Below are 13,448 nucleotides of genomic sequence, written 5' to 3'. Positions count from 1 at the left end.
GAACACGTCTTCTGGCTCTGAGACAACTAGCGTGGAGAGTGCTAAGTGCCTCGTTCCACCAGTAGACTGGACGCCGTCTGTTATTTGGCTCCTCGGCATGGTCGTGTCACATCCTCTCACTAACGTTTCTGTCAGCTCGTCCGCATTTAGATGTGCGGGACTCCTGTCCACACGAAGTGCCTCAACGAACAGATCCTTGTCGAAAGCCTTCGTCTTCCACTTTCGGTCACAAGTTCTCGTCCTCCGTACTGCCACAGTATTCCGTTGGCCGATGCCATATCGTATCGCCTGATGGTCGCTATGGGTATATCCAATAACACACTCTCCAATCCATGTTTGCCATCAGCGACGGACTGCAGAAAGTAACGTCGATAATGGATTCCCGGCCATCTCTGCGAAAAGTGCTGCTGGTGCCTTAATTGGCCAGCATAACTTCCAGTTTTGCCAGAGCTTCCAGCAGACTGTGCCCTCTTGCATTGGAACATCTGCTTCCCCACTCCACTGCCCAAGCATTGAAGTCTCATCCGATGACTACCGGTCGTCGTCCGATCAGCTCTTCGGTAAGTCCATCCAGCATCTCATGGAACTTTTCCATCGTCCATCTCGGGGGTGCGTAACAACTACAAATGAAGATTCCGTTGATTTTGGCGATCACGAAACCTTCGTATGAGCTTGCAACCACTTCTTGAATGGGGTATCTGCCGATAACTTGTATAGCAGCCATCCTAGCTCTATCCGCCACCCAGCTACCGTTATCGGGAGGGACTCGATACGGTTCCGCAATGATTGCAACGTCGCACTTTGTTTCTGTTGTCGACTGCCACAACAGTTGCTGAGCAATGTCGCAATGATTAAGGTTTATTTGGGTTACCTTCATTATTGCTGGCCCACCATCGCCTTCTTGAACTCTGGGCACCTGAAACTTCCCGTCACATGGCCGTTTCCGTCCTCCTTTTTGCAGAGCATGCACCTCGGTTACTTTGTACAGTCTTTTGCAACGTGCCCCTTCTCTCCGCATTTCCTGCACAGATCAGATCTGTCTGGGCCTTTGCAGTTTCTCGCCTGGTGACCGAAGCCCATGCATTTGTAGCATCTCTCCATTTTCTTAGATACCCGAGGAATAGCTTTCAACGGGCACACTGACCACCCAACCTTGATTCGGCCTGTCTTCAGCAGCTCGTTAGCTGCGTCCGAAGGAAGTCGTATCGACGCCGTCTGCGTGCCACCATACGCCTTCCTCAACCGAATTGCCATCGGTACGTCTCCCAGGTTGCATTGCACCTTCAGCGCACTCTTCAACTCGTCTTCTGTTGTGATCTCGTCCAGATCTTTGCACTCGACTACTGACTCCTGGGATAAGGCTCTTACGTTCGCCGTCTCCCCAAGAGATTTTCGACGAGCTCCTTAAAAGCTGCGCTCTTAACCGTAGGGTCCCTTTTCAGCTCAAATAGCATCTCGCCTTTCTGGGTTCGCCTGGTTTTCACCACGTTCTCGCCTAGTTGTTTCAACTTCGGATCCTCTCTCACTTTCCGGTGGAGTGCTACGTAGGACGTTTTGTCCTTCGCCTCAACAACCAGAGCGTCACCCTTGCTTCTCTCCCTACGTGGCCTAGACTTTTCCTTATTCTTCCTGTCTTCCTTCTTCTTCTCTTCCTTCTTCTTCTCTTCCTTCTTCCTCACTTCATCTTCCTTCTGTTTTTTCTTCCTCTCCTTCTGGTTCTCGACTTTACGCCACCCACCATTTACTCCCATCTCCTTGATGCCTTCCTCGTCCTAACGTTTTTTGGGCTCCTCCTCAACTTCTGGCGTGTCCTTCCTTCGGCCAGTCTTATTGGTCGGTCCCTTCGGCGTCTCATGTGCTTCAGCCAGTCTTATGCTCTTCTTGGCCTCCCGGAGAGCCTTTTCGGCATTTTCGGCTCTTATTCTCCGCTCATGGAATTCCCGATCTGCCACTGTTATGCCGGATTTGATTCCAGTCACAAGTTGCTTGATCTCTTTGTGTACGTTGTTTTTATCCTTTACGAACACATAGAGTTCATCGATCTTCCTCCTTACCTCCGTCATTTTGGTTCTCCCAAGCTGCAATTCTTGCTGTTTGCCACTGCTGTATTTCGGTGTGAATATTTGGCATTGCACCGCACCTAGCTGCTCTCCTTGGGATCCATGCTGTTCCACTTGGGGTATACCACTACTGGAACTCGCTGTGGTCACCTGGTTCGACGCTGGTGATCTTTGCAACTTTTCGCTTCTTGCGAACACGTTCGCTCCTCCGTTTTCACTATCAGGCGTGTTGCCTTCGTCCTTCATATATTTTTGGTTTTTTTCATTTTCGTCTTTTTTGTTTGTGTGTGTGTGTGTGTGTGTGTGTGTGTGTGTGTGTGTGTGTGTGTGTGTGTGTGTGTGTGTGTGTGTGTGTGTGTGCGTGTGTGTGTGTGTGTGTGTGTGTGTGTGTGTGTGTGTGTGAGTGTGTTTTTTTTTTTTTTTTTTTGGCAAGGAGGAAACCTTAAAAAAGGCCATCGTGCCACTGCTTGACGACTGGGCGCACAGTCGCGGTGACACGGTGTGTGGGATTCTTACCGCACTAAAACCTCCTTAGACGCCTTGCCCTTTTCCCCCGGAACCACTTGTCGTATTACTTCGGAGGGGGCCGTGCATTACGCACCTCACTTTACCTCAGCTAATTGGCGCTTCCAGTTCGCTGATCGTCTCTCCAATTTGTGAGCCATTTATCTCCCAGCGTCACGTTCTACTCGGTTATCCCTGGTGGTGGATACAGCCTACTCTGACGGAGAGTTCTCCCGGCTTCGGCTTTCAGTTCGCACTTGTGTGAGCACATTACTACTTTCTAGTTGGTCTTCCCGCCATTTTCGCTGCAGCACTGACATGATCTGCGTTACTGCTCTGCTGACGGCGTTAAAGGTGCCCTCCTCTCGACACATTTCTTCGACGACATTCTCCGTGCTAAGGGCGAGCATATCCTCTCGCACATCATCAAATCTAGGACATTCGAAGACCACGTGCTCTGGTGATTCTTCCACATTCCCACACTCCGGACAGAAGGGTGACGTTGTGTGTCCGAACCGATGCAGGTACTTCCTGAAGCAGCCATGACCAGACAGGAACTGCGTCAAGTGGAAGTTGACTTCTCCATGCTTCCTGTTCACCCAGGTCGAAAGAGTCGGTATTAGCCTGTGTGTCCATCTACCGTTCTCTGCTGCATCCCACTCCTGCTGCCACTTAGCCATCGACTCCGTTCTCACCATTTTTCGTACTCCTCTGGTTTCTCTCGTCATATAGCACTCGTAGTCCTCCGCCAAGGTGATGCCGATTGGGATCATACCGGCGATAACGCATACTGCCTCCATCGAAATGGTTCTGTACGCACTCACGACTCGCATGGCCATGAGCCGGAACGTACTGCTCAATTTCCTTTGGTTCTGCTTCGTTTTCAGCGCTTCAATCCAGGCTGGACCTCCGTACCTTAGTATTGATGAGGAAACACTAGCCAGAAGACGTCTCTTGCTGCTGCTTGGACCAGAATTGTTCGGCATGATTCTGGCTATTGCGTTGATGACCTTCGTCGCCTTCTCGCAAGCATATTCGATGTGGCTATTAAAGTTTAGCCGGTCGTCGATCATCACTCCCAGATACTTAAGCATGCGCTTCGAAGCAATGGTGTGCTCTCCAACGGTAATTTCTGCCCGCTGCACTGCTTTGCAGTTACTGACCAACATCACTTCTGTTTTGTGGTGGGCTATCTGCAGCTTCGCTCCTTGCATCCAGTTACCAATCGTATCTATCGCCTCAGCCGCCAACATTTCCACTTCTTCCAGCGTCTCACCGGTTACCGTCAAGACGACATCGTCCGCAAAGCCAACGATCTCAACTCCTTTGGGCAGCTTGAGCGTCAGCACGCCATTGTACATTCCGTTCCACAGCGTGGGACCTAGAATGGAGCCTTGGGGAACCCCCGCCGTGATTCTAAGCGATTTCTGCCCCGTGTCTGTCACGTAGACAAGGACCCGGTTCTGGAAATAACTACTTAGAATCCTGCAGAGGTAGCCTGGAACCCTCATTCTATGGAGCGCCTTGGCGATGGCCTCCCAGCTGGCGCTATTGAATGCATTCTTGACATCGATCGTAATCACGGCGCAGTATCGATTTCCTCTCCGCTTCTGTTTGGAAGCTTTCTCGGCTCTGTCAATCACTGTCCGAATTGCATCCACCGTCGATCTCCCTTTCCGGAATCCAAACTGTCTCTCCGACAATCCGTGTTCACTCTCCGTGCATTTCGTCAGCCTGTTGAGGATGATCCTCTCTAAGAGCTTTCCTACAGTATCCAGCAAGCATATTGGCCTATACGATGCAGGATCCCCCGGCGGTTTTCCGGGCTTCGGCAACAGCACAAGCTTTTGTACCTTCCACCTATCAGGGAACTGACCATCGTCCAGACATTTCTGCAGCACCATCCTGAACATGTCCGGGAACGTCTGGATCGCCGCCTTCAACGCCACGTTGGGAATTCCATCCGGGCCGGGAGCTTTATTCGCTTTCAACCCTTTCGCTGCTGCTATGAGTTCCTCGTTGGAGACTTGTTCAACGTTGTCTTCATCTACCTCGCCATATGGTGTAGGTGGCCAGTTCGTCGGGTCATGCTGTGGGAAAAGTCCCTCCACGATGACTTTCAGCTTGTTGTGACACATTTCAACCGGCATCGTTGGGCCTCTGATCTTCGCCATCGCAACTCGGTATGCGTTGCCCCAGGGGTTGGCATCGGCATCGCGGCACAACTCCTTGAAACTATTTGACTTGCTCAGCTTTATCTTTCGTTTCAGTGCAGCCCTGGCCTCTCGGAACACCACCCTGCGCTCCTCTCTGTCTGCTTCTGTTCTTGCTCTCTGAGCACGCCTTCTGGCTAGAAGACAAGTAGCACGGAGGGTGCTAATTTCCTCGTTCCACCAGTAGGCTGGACGCCGCCTGTTCGTTGGCTCCAGTTTTCTCGGCATAGTTGTGTCACATGCCCTTGCTAATAATTCGGTCAACTCATTCGCGCTTAGGCCCGGGACGCTGTTGTCTACCCTTAGAGCTTCGATGAAGAGATCCTTATTGAATGCCTTCGTCTTCCACTTCCGCTCGCTTACTTTCGTCCTCCGCATTTCCACCGGTGTTCGTTCGCCGATACTGTACCGGATCGCCTGATGGTCACTATGGGTGTACTCCTCGCACACTGTCCAGTTCATATTTGCCATTAGTGACGTACTGCAGAAAGTAACGTCGATAATGGATTCCCTACCATCTTTGCGGAAGGTGCTGATGGTTCCTTCGTTGGCCAGACTGACGTTCAACTTTGCCAGAGCTTCCAGCAGGCTATACCCTCTTGCGTTGGTACATCTGCTCCCCCAATCCACTGCCCAAGCATTGAAGTCTCCTGCGATGACGACTGGTCTCCGTCCAATGAGCTCTTCGGTGAGCCCATCTAGCATCTGGTGGAACTGCTCAATTGTCCATCTCGGGGGTGCGTAGCAACTACATACAAAGATTCCATTGATTTTGGCGATCACGAAACCTTCATATGAGCTCGCCACCACTTGTTGTATGGGATACCTGCCCATGACTTGTATGGCCGCCATTCCTGCTCTATCCGCCACCCAGTTACCATTATCGAGAGGGACTCGGTATGGCTCTGCAATGATTACAACGTCGCACTTTGTTTCCGTTGTTGACTGCCACAACAGTTGCTGTGCTGTGTTACAATGATTGAGATTTATTTGGGTTACCTTCATTATTGCTGGCCCACCATCGCCTTCTTGAACTCAGGGCACCTGAAACTTCCCGTCACATGGCCATTTCCGTCCTCCTTTTTGCAGAGCATGCACCTCGGTTGCTTTGTACAGTCTTTTGCAACGTGCCCCTTCTCTCCGCATTTCCTGCACAGATCAGATCTGTCAGGGCCTTTGCAGTGTCTCGCCTGGTGACCGAAGCCCATGCATTTGTAGCATCTCTCCATTTTCTTAGATACCCGAGGAATAGCTTTCAACGGGCACACTGACCACCCAACCTTGATTCGGCCAGTCTTCAGCAGCTCGTTAGCTGCGTCCGAAGAAAGTCGTATCGACGCCGTCTGCGTGCCACCATACGCCTTTCTAAACCGAATTGCCATCGGTACGTCTCCCAGGTTGCATTGCACCTTCAGCGCACTTTTCAACTCGTCTTCTGTTGTGATCTCGTCCAGATCCCTGCACTCGACCACTGACTCCTGGGATAAGGCTCTTACGTTCGCCGTCTCGCCAAGAGATTTTTCGACGAGCTCCTTAAAAGCTGAGCTCTTAACCGTAGGGTCCCTTTTCAGCTCGAAAAGCATCTCGCCTTTCTGGGTTCGCCTGGTTTTCACCACATTCTCGCCTAGTTGTTTCAACTCTGGATCCTCTCTCACTTTCCGGAGGAGTGCTGCGTAGGACGTTTTGTCCTTCGCCTCAACAACCAGAGCGTCACCCTTGCTTCTCTCCCTACGAGGCCTAGGCTTCTCCTTATTCTTCCTGTCTTCCTTCTTCTTCTCTTCCTTCTTCCTCGCTGCTTCTTCCTTCCTCCTCGCTTCCTCTTCCTTCTTCCTCACTTCATCTTCCTTCTGTTTTTTCTTCCTCTCCTTCTGGTTCTCGACTTTACGCCACGCACCATTTTCTCCCATCTCCTTGATGCCTTCCTCGTCGTCCCTGCGTTTTTTGGGCTCCTCCTCATCTCCTGGCGTGTCCCTATCTCTCTTTTCAGGACGTGGATTTGTGGGTCCCTTCGGAGTCTCATGTGCTTGAGCCAGTCTTATGTTCTCCTTGGCCTCCAGCAGAGCCTTTTCGGCATTTTCGGCCCTTTTTCTCCACTCTTGACATTCCCGATCTGCCACTGTTATGCCGGATTTGATACCGGTCACAAGTTGCTTGATCTCTTTGTGTACGTTGTTTTTATCCTTCACGAACACATAGAGATCATCGATCTTCCTCCTGACCTCCGTCATTTTGGTTCTCCCGAGCTGCAGTTCTTGGGATTTGCTACTACTGGATATTGGTGTGAATATCTGGCTTAGCCCAACGCCTGGCTGCTCTTCTTGAAACTTACTGCTGCTGCTGGAACTCGCAGTGACCCCCAGGTTCGACACTGGTGATCTCTGCAATATCCCACTCCTTGCGAACACGTTTGCTCCTCCGTTTTCACTGTCTGGCGTATTGCCGTCGTTCTTCATATTTTTTTTGGTTTTTTCTTTTTCTTCATTTTTATTTTTTTCTCCAATTTTATCCATTCTGATGGGTCCCCCCTTCGGGCCGCTATCTCCACTCGTTGTATGTAGTCTCCTATCGTGATCCCATGGTTATCTATGCAAGCAGGGAGGCCATGCTAGGGTTGACACGGTCCTTCATGGGGGCCGTGTTCAGAGCCAGATCGGCGTAAGTCAGGAATGTTACATCTGAGCCTACTACTCACCAATCACCAATTGGTGACGAGTTTTGAACGTATCCGGAGGCCTGCCAAGGTTTTACCGGGACGGGGGCAGCCGCACTATTAGCCCACTCGCCATTTCAAGAAGGTGTCACCCTTCTTTACTTAGGGAGCAGAATAGCACGACTGTCAGCCCTGTAGCGTGGTATCCAATCCATTGTACCGTGTCGTGTCCATAGTTCCATGCCGTATCCAGTATGCCGTAATAAGGATCTTACTGGCGTCGATCCTAATGTGCCGGTTGGCACTCCTGCGGGTTGACGAAGCATTTCCTCTATCGCCGTGTTATGGTTACCGCGCCAGTGTTCGCGTCGCACCCCCTCACTTTGCTATTGTCAGAAGGACAACATTGCCCAGGCTACACCACGGGGAGGCGTGAGGTAGGAACTTGTGAGAACCAGAGCTAGGTTGTCAACTCACCATTTGTAGCCCATTTGTGTGTGTGTGTGTGTGTGTGTGTGTGTGTGTGTGTGTGTGTGTGTGTGTGTGTGTGTGTGTGTGTGTGTGTGTGTGTGTGTGTGTGTGTGTGTGTGTGTTACCTCTAACCCCACTGGCCAGTGTAATTACGGAAGAACTCTCTCTATAATGTCGCATTTATGGTCATTGTAGACAGCTTTAGTCCGGGAGTTAGAAGGTGATATCTCTATTGCAGATCCAGCAACCCATTTCAGAATGTCTGGTGAGTCACGTCCTTTACGAGGTTACTTTCACTTACAATAAGCCCCGCATGTATGCATCACCGTTATCACACGGATATTGTTTATACATACACACTTCAAGGTTCAAAAATATTGTTTTCAAACCTGGCATGTATTTAGTTTAATTTTGATAGTTAATTTGCAAACAATAATTTGGACAGCTCTCACCATATTCTGCTCTTCCGAACGTTCCTGGTTCGATGTTGACTCCTTCTTCGCTGGTTGTTGTGATGGGTTTCATGTCCACCATCTGTCACTGTATTGCCATGGTGATCTGGGACGAGGCTCACGTCCAAAGTCGCTGGTCCACCGAGCACTCCTTGTGCGAAAACAGCATGAAAGAAAGAAATACGAAAGGGATCAGTTTCAAGAAGTGATAGTTTCATCAGATTCCCCAACTAACCATACTCAAGCATATTAAGAATATTCTAGCCATATTGCGACTATATGGTTACTTGGGTACTCATATGGCTGTCAGAATGGTTCATCGGTTGCGAAGAGAAATATTTGCGAAAGTCAATGTTTTGATTTTATCCTAACGTTACCTCTATGTTATAATACAGACAAACAGACACAACATATTGAATTATTCTAGCCATATTGCGACAATATGGTTACTTCCCGTAAAAAAAAATCACAACGAAATTCATGGTTCACAACAATGAAAATCATGGTATTTGAGAAACTTACAGTAAAAAATGGGGGTTGTTAAGCATCTAATTTGATCTCATCACACTAATTTTCGTTGTTTGAGCATTGTATCGTTAAAAATCGAAATCTACTTTTTCTTCCGTACAATAATTTAACAATAAATTTTAATGTACTCAAAATTCAACAGTTAAAATCATTGTAATTTCGTTGCTTTATTATAATTATTTTTTTCGAGTTGGGTACTCATATGGCCGTCAGAATGGTTCATCGGTTGCGAAGAGAAATATTTGTGAAAGTCAATGTTTTGATTTTATCCTAACGTTACCTCTATGTTATATCACAGACAAACAGACACAACATATTGAACATTTCTCATTGTAAACTCTATTGCCATCTGTCGTATACACTGTGATGGGCAATACACTCAACAGATTGCTGTAGTGTGTAAACGTCAAACGCAAGGGAATTGATTGTGTGCGCCACAAGTGGCGGTACTACCAACTAAGAAACATTTAAATTGATCGTTAAAAGCGATTTCGATGAACATTTTAAGAGTGTTATGTCTGATTGTATGTGATCATACCTTCACTATCGCAGCTTCGGGTAATCCGCGAAAGTACGGTGTTGAAGATCTCACCCCCATCATATTATGTACTGACATTTTGTTTTATATCTTTTACAGACGAAGCTGTACAATCAGCTATGAAGTCGCATTCGTTGCGTCAACTCTCCAAATTGATCTCATATAACCTAGTTAGCGATGTCCAATAAAGCTGGATCACTTGGTAACAACCGAGGGTTCAGTTTCAACGAGCAACCGTATTCTAGACAGATTTTCACAGAATGGCAAGACGAACATATGTACAACAGCAGCAGTGAAGATGAGTTCGTTGACGAGAATCTGGTGCAGTTGTTAGCACAAAGTCAATCAATCACGTCTTGTAAGTAGACAATCAAACGAATGTAATGGTACGTTCTAATCGTATTTTTTTTTGCACACGATAAAATTAGCAAACAGAGTACATCATCCAGTAGAATTCGATGGTGGTGGAGTGTTAGATTTCCAAAGTTCGTCATATTTACAGCAATCTCCAGGACATCATGTACGGTATACGTCTCCATGTCCGCCAGAAACCGTTAACAATAAAGTGAATATCGGCACACAAGAACGCATAAAAAATGGTAATATCTAAAATTTACATTAGCGTGAAGTATACAGTACCTTGTTTATTCATAGGTGAAACCGGATATACAAATAGTAGAAATATGCTAACAACAGGAAGCACGCTAACCAGAGGGTCACGATCACATAGAAATGAAAGCAATACGCTAAATCGCCGATTAATGTCTACTGGGCAATCAATGTTAACTTCCTCGAGCAGTACGATATCTTCCGTTAGCAACAATATTGAACGCGATCGAGATAACAAAAATACAAGTTTGCGAAAAATGCCAGATGAGCCACGATACTATGTAATGGAATCAGGTACGCCTCAAAATTGACGATGAGTATAGAGATTGCTAAAGGGTGATTGTGTCAGTGATTTGATTTCTCGCATACTGTATACGTGACGTAGTGTGCGTACGATAAACGTTAGCAATCTGTATTTATAAATACGAGTGATTCGGAGTAAATTTCACTTAAAAATTTTTAATAACTATTGAACTTACTATACTTAAATTCAAATCTCTCTCTCGCTTTACCTTAATGACAAGTGGTACGCATGTTTTAGTTGCAACACTTATGGATGCTATTGATCCGATTTTGCAGGCATACAATTGAAATGCTCAAACTCGAAGATAAGACACGAATTTAAACAGATGTGTATCATTCTCGGTTGTATCGTCGGTGACGTTGGTGCTCAGCTGGAGGAAAAGAGAGAGAATGGGAGGGACGGTCGTATGAATGTATGATGTGAGTGTGTTCTAACATAATTTTAAACTAAGTATACTTATACTAGTATACTAATAACTCTCTCTCTCCCGGTAAATGGCAGCTGGTACGTATGAGAGAAGGAGAGAGAGAGAGAGAGAGAGAGAGAGAGAGAGGGAGAGAGAGAGAGGGAGAGAGAGAGAGAGAGAGAGAGAGAAAGAGAGAGAGAGAGAGAGAGAGAGAGAGAGAGAGAGAGAGAGAGAGAGAGAGAGAGAGAGAGAGAGAGAGAGAGAGAGAGAGAGAGAGAGAGAGAGAGAGAGAGAGAGAGAGAGAGAGAGAGAGAGAGAGAGAGAGAGAGAGAGAGAAAGAGAGAGAGAGAGAGAGAGAGAGAGAGAGAGAGAGAGAGAGAGAGAGAGAGAGAGAGAGAGAGAGAGAGAGAGAGAGAGAGAGAGAGAGAGAGAGAGAGAGAGAGAGAGAGAGAGAGAGAGAGAGAGAGAGAGAGAGAGAGAGAGGAGAGAGAGAGAGAGAGAGAGAGAGAGAGAGAGAGAGGAGAGAGAGAATACGTTTATCACCAATTAATAATTTTCAGATATCCCTCACATTCCACCACCAGACCCTGCTCCTCCGGAAGTACCACCCCGCGCACACTCACTTTATAGTGCTTCAGTAAAACTAGCACGTCAATTAGGAAAAAATCAGACTACGTCTTGAAGATTGACAAAAATGGTGATCAAACTCACGAAGAGTACATACCGCCCGGTCAACAAGGTTTACATCTTCCGTACACACACAACAACGAAACTTATTAATTTTATTCGTTTAATTACAGATTACCTTCGTTCTAGCAGTCCAAAAGCGACAGCCGTATATCCTTCAAGATCACCAACGTTTAACGGTTCGCAGCAAAGTAACAGGTAATTGACTACCTAACTAACTTACTAACAATCATTTTTCGTATTTGATTCCATTAAGTGAGAGAGCTGGCACAGATGTGTAGCGTGACTATTTTCTCATCCCAATGGGTCTGGGTTCAATCCCAGCCGTGGTCGGTGGGATTTTCCTGAGGCATAAAAATCTTTGGTCACGGTAAAACCGGGAAGTAAAGTCGTTGGTCCCGGTCCATGTGTGCGATGGGTGCGATATCCTACGCAGCATGGAAACTGCTTTCCTGCTCATTCGATTGCCGTCAATGGATGGCAATCGATGGCCGTCGATGATTGGCACTAGATTTTGGAACAGAGACCGACGTTAAATAAAGGAATGTGGAAGAGTTTATCTGTGGAATTTAATTCAACACGATGTATTTCTGTTTTCCTTCACAAAAGTCATTTCTGGTGAAAAGTTCACAAAAACAAAACTTCTATTGTGGCAATACTTCATGTTAAATAAAAAAAAACAATTGCACAGTAATATTTTCGCAAAAGTCTAAAAATTAAAAACTAATAATGAATATTTGAAAGCAGTAACAGGTTTAGAATAGTACTAGCAAGCTACACTAATGAATTTGAGGTCTAGAGCAGAGATGCCAGATTAACAGACATGTCTGTGAATTTACAGACTTTTAGTTTTTCCACAGATATTTACAGACTTTTGTAATAAAGGAAAATTTTTAAAATTTACCACACGAACGAGCTTTCACTGTTAGGCATAGTTATAGACTTGTCAATGTGCTGCCATGTTGTATCCAAACTGTCTATAACTTGACTGTTTGTAGATACTGTCAGTGAAAAAGTGAATGAAACGGATAGTGTGTTTCCATCCTATTCCATCTTTTTATTCGAGAACACCCGCCCACCCCCGGATGCAGTTTTAGTACTGAACGAAGCGGCCGTTTTCGCCGTTTTTTTTTACCTGAATAAGAGTCGTAAAAATGTGGAAAAAAAAACGAGAAAAATCAAAGGGAACCGAGAGGAAACCCCATAAAAAAACTTTTTCAAATGATCAGGTAAACTATTAGTTATGGAAAATCAATATAAATACTTGCACTAATAATTATGTTGAGTTCCATGTGATTTGAGGTATCGCACGATGCATTTCGGCGCATGTCAGAAACTGTCCACTGACCTCGTTCTACCAGACTGGATAACAGAGTGGCTTAGTTCTTATCTCAGCCCTCTCATTTTCATTTCATTTATAAATGATCTCATCGCATGTCTGAAGTCGGGACGCTGACGATTTGAAAATTTACAGAACAATTTCTTCAGTATTCGACTGTTGCGCTTTGCAAACCGATATCCACGAACTCACCAGGTGGTACTCAACTAATGGTATGCAGCTGAACATCACTATATGTAAATCGTTTACTTTCATGCACTGCCAATCTACTGATAGATACGATTACTCACTCAACTTAATTTTCGTTGAACGTGTCAACAGTATCCATGATCTCGATGTCATCTTAGACATCAAATTTAAATTCAACGAGCATATCAGCACTACCACCGCCGAAGGATAAGCTGTTCCTGGATTTTTACGTCATATCTCCCAAGCATTCAAGGATCCACACCCGCTAAAAGCATTATACTGCTCACTAAATAGTACGGAATATTACGGTATACGCAGCTTGTGTGTGGTCTTCCTACCATGCAACGCAGATAACTCGAATTAAGAAAGCGCAGAGAAGCTTCGTTACGCGTTGAGGGTACTACCCTGGAACGACTCCTCAAATCTGCTGAGTTCGAAAGTCGCTGTAGATTGATTGATCTAGAAAATTTACAATCCAGACGCACTAAAGCCGTCTGA

At 46.3% G+C, this 13,448-nt stretch overlaps 1 long non-coding RNA gene across 1 annotated transcript in view; it reads left to right on the top strand.

Annotated features, from left to right (window-relative positions):
* The window catches only part of LOC135713527 (uncharacterized), a 66,003-nt gene extending 54,383 nt beyond the window's left edge, over positions 1-11,620 (top strand). Inside the window, exons 2-6 of the long non-coding RNA XR_010518743.1 lie at positions 9,516-9,774; positions 9,845-10,015; positions 10,071-10,319; positions 11,296-11,474; positions 11,536-11,620. This is a non-coding gene — a long non-coding RNA (uncharacterized LOC135713527). The remainder of the gene's footprint in view (positions 1-9,515; positions 9,775-9,844; positions 10,016-10,070; positions 10,320-11,295; positions 11,475-11,535) is intronic.
* Positions 11,621-13,448: the final 1,828 nt, after the last annotated feature.

The sequence above is a fragment of the Ochlerotatus camptorhynchus genome, unplaced genomic scaffold (assembly GCF_037179485.1).
Source record: "Ochlerotatus camptorhynchus isolate MF236.1 unplaced genomic scaffold, CSIRO-AGI_Acam_v1.1 ptg000563l, whole genome shotgun sequence".
Classification (NCBI taxonomy): Eukaryota; Metazoa; Arthropoda; class Insecta; order Diptera; family Culicidae; genus Ochlerotatus; species Ochlerotatus camptorhynchus.
The sequence above is the reverse complement of the archived record's forward strand: the minus strand, read 5'-3'. Positions and strand labels throughout refer to the sequence as shown.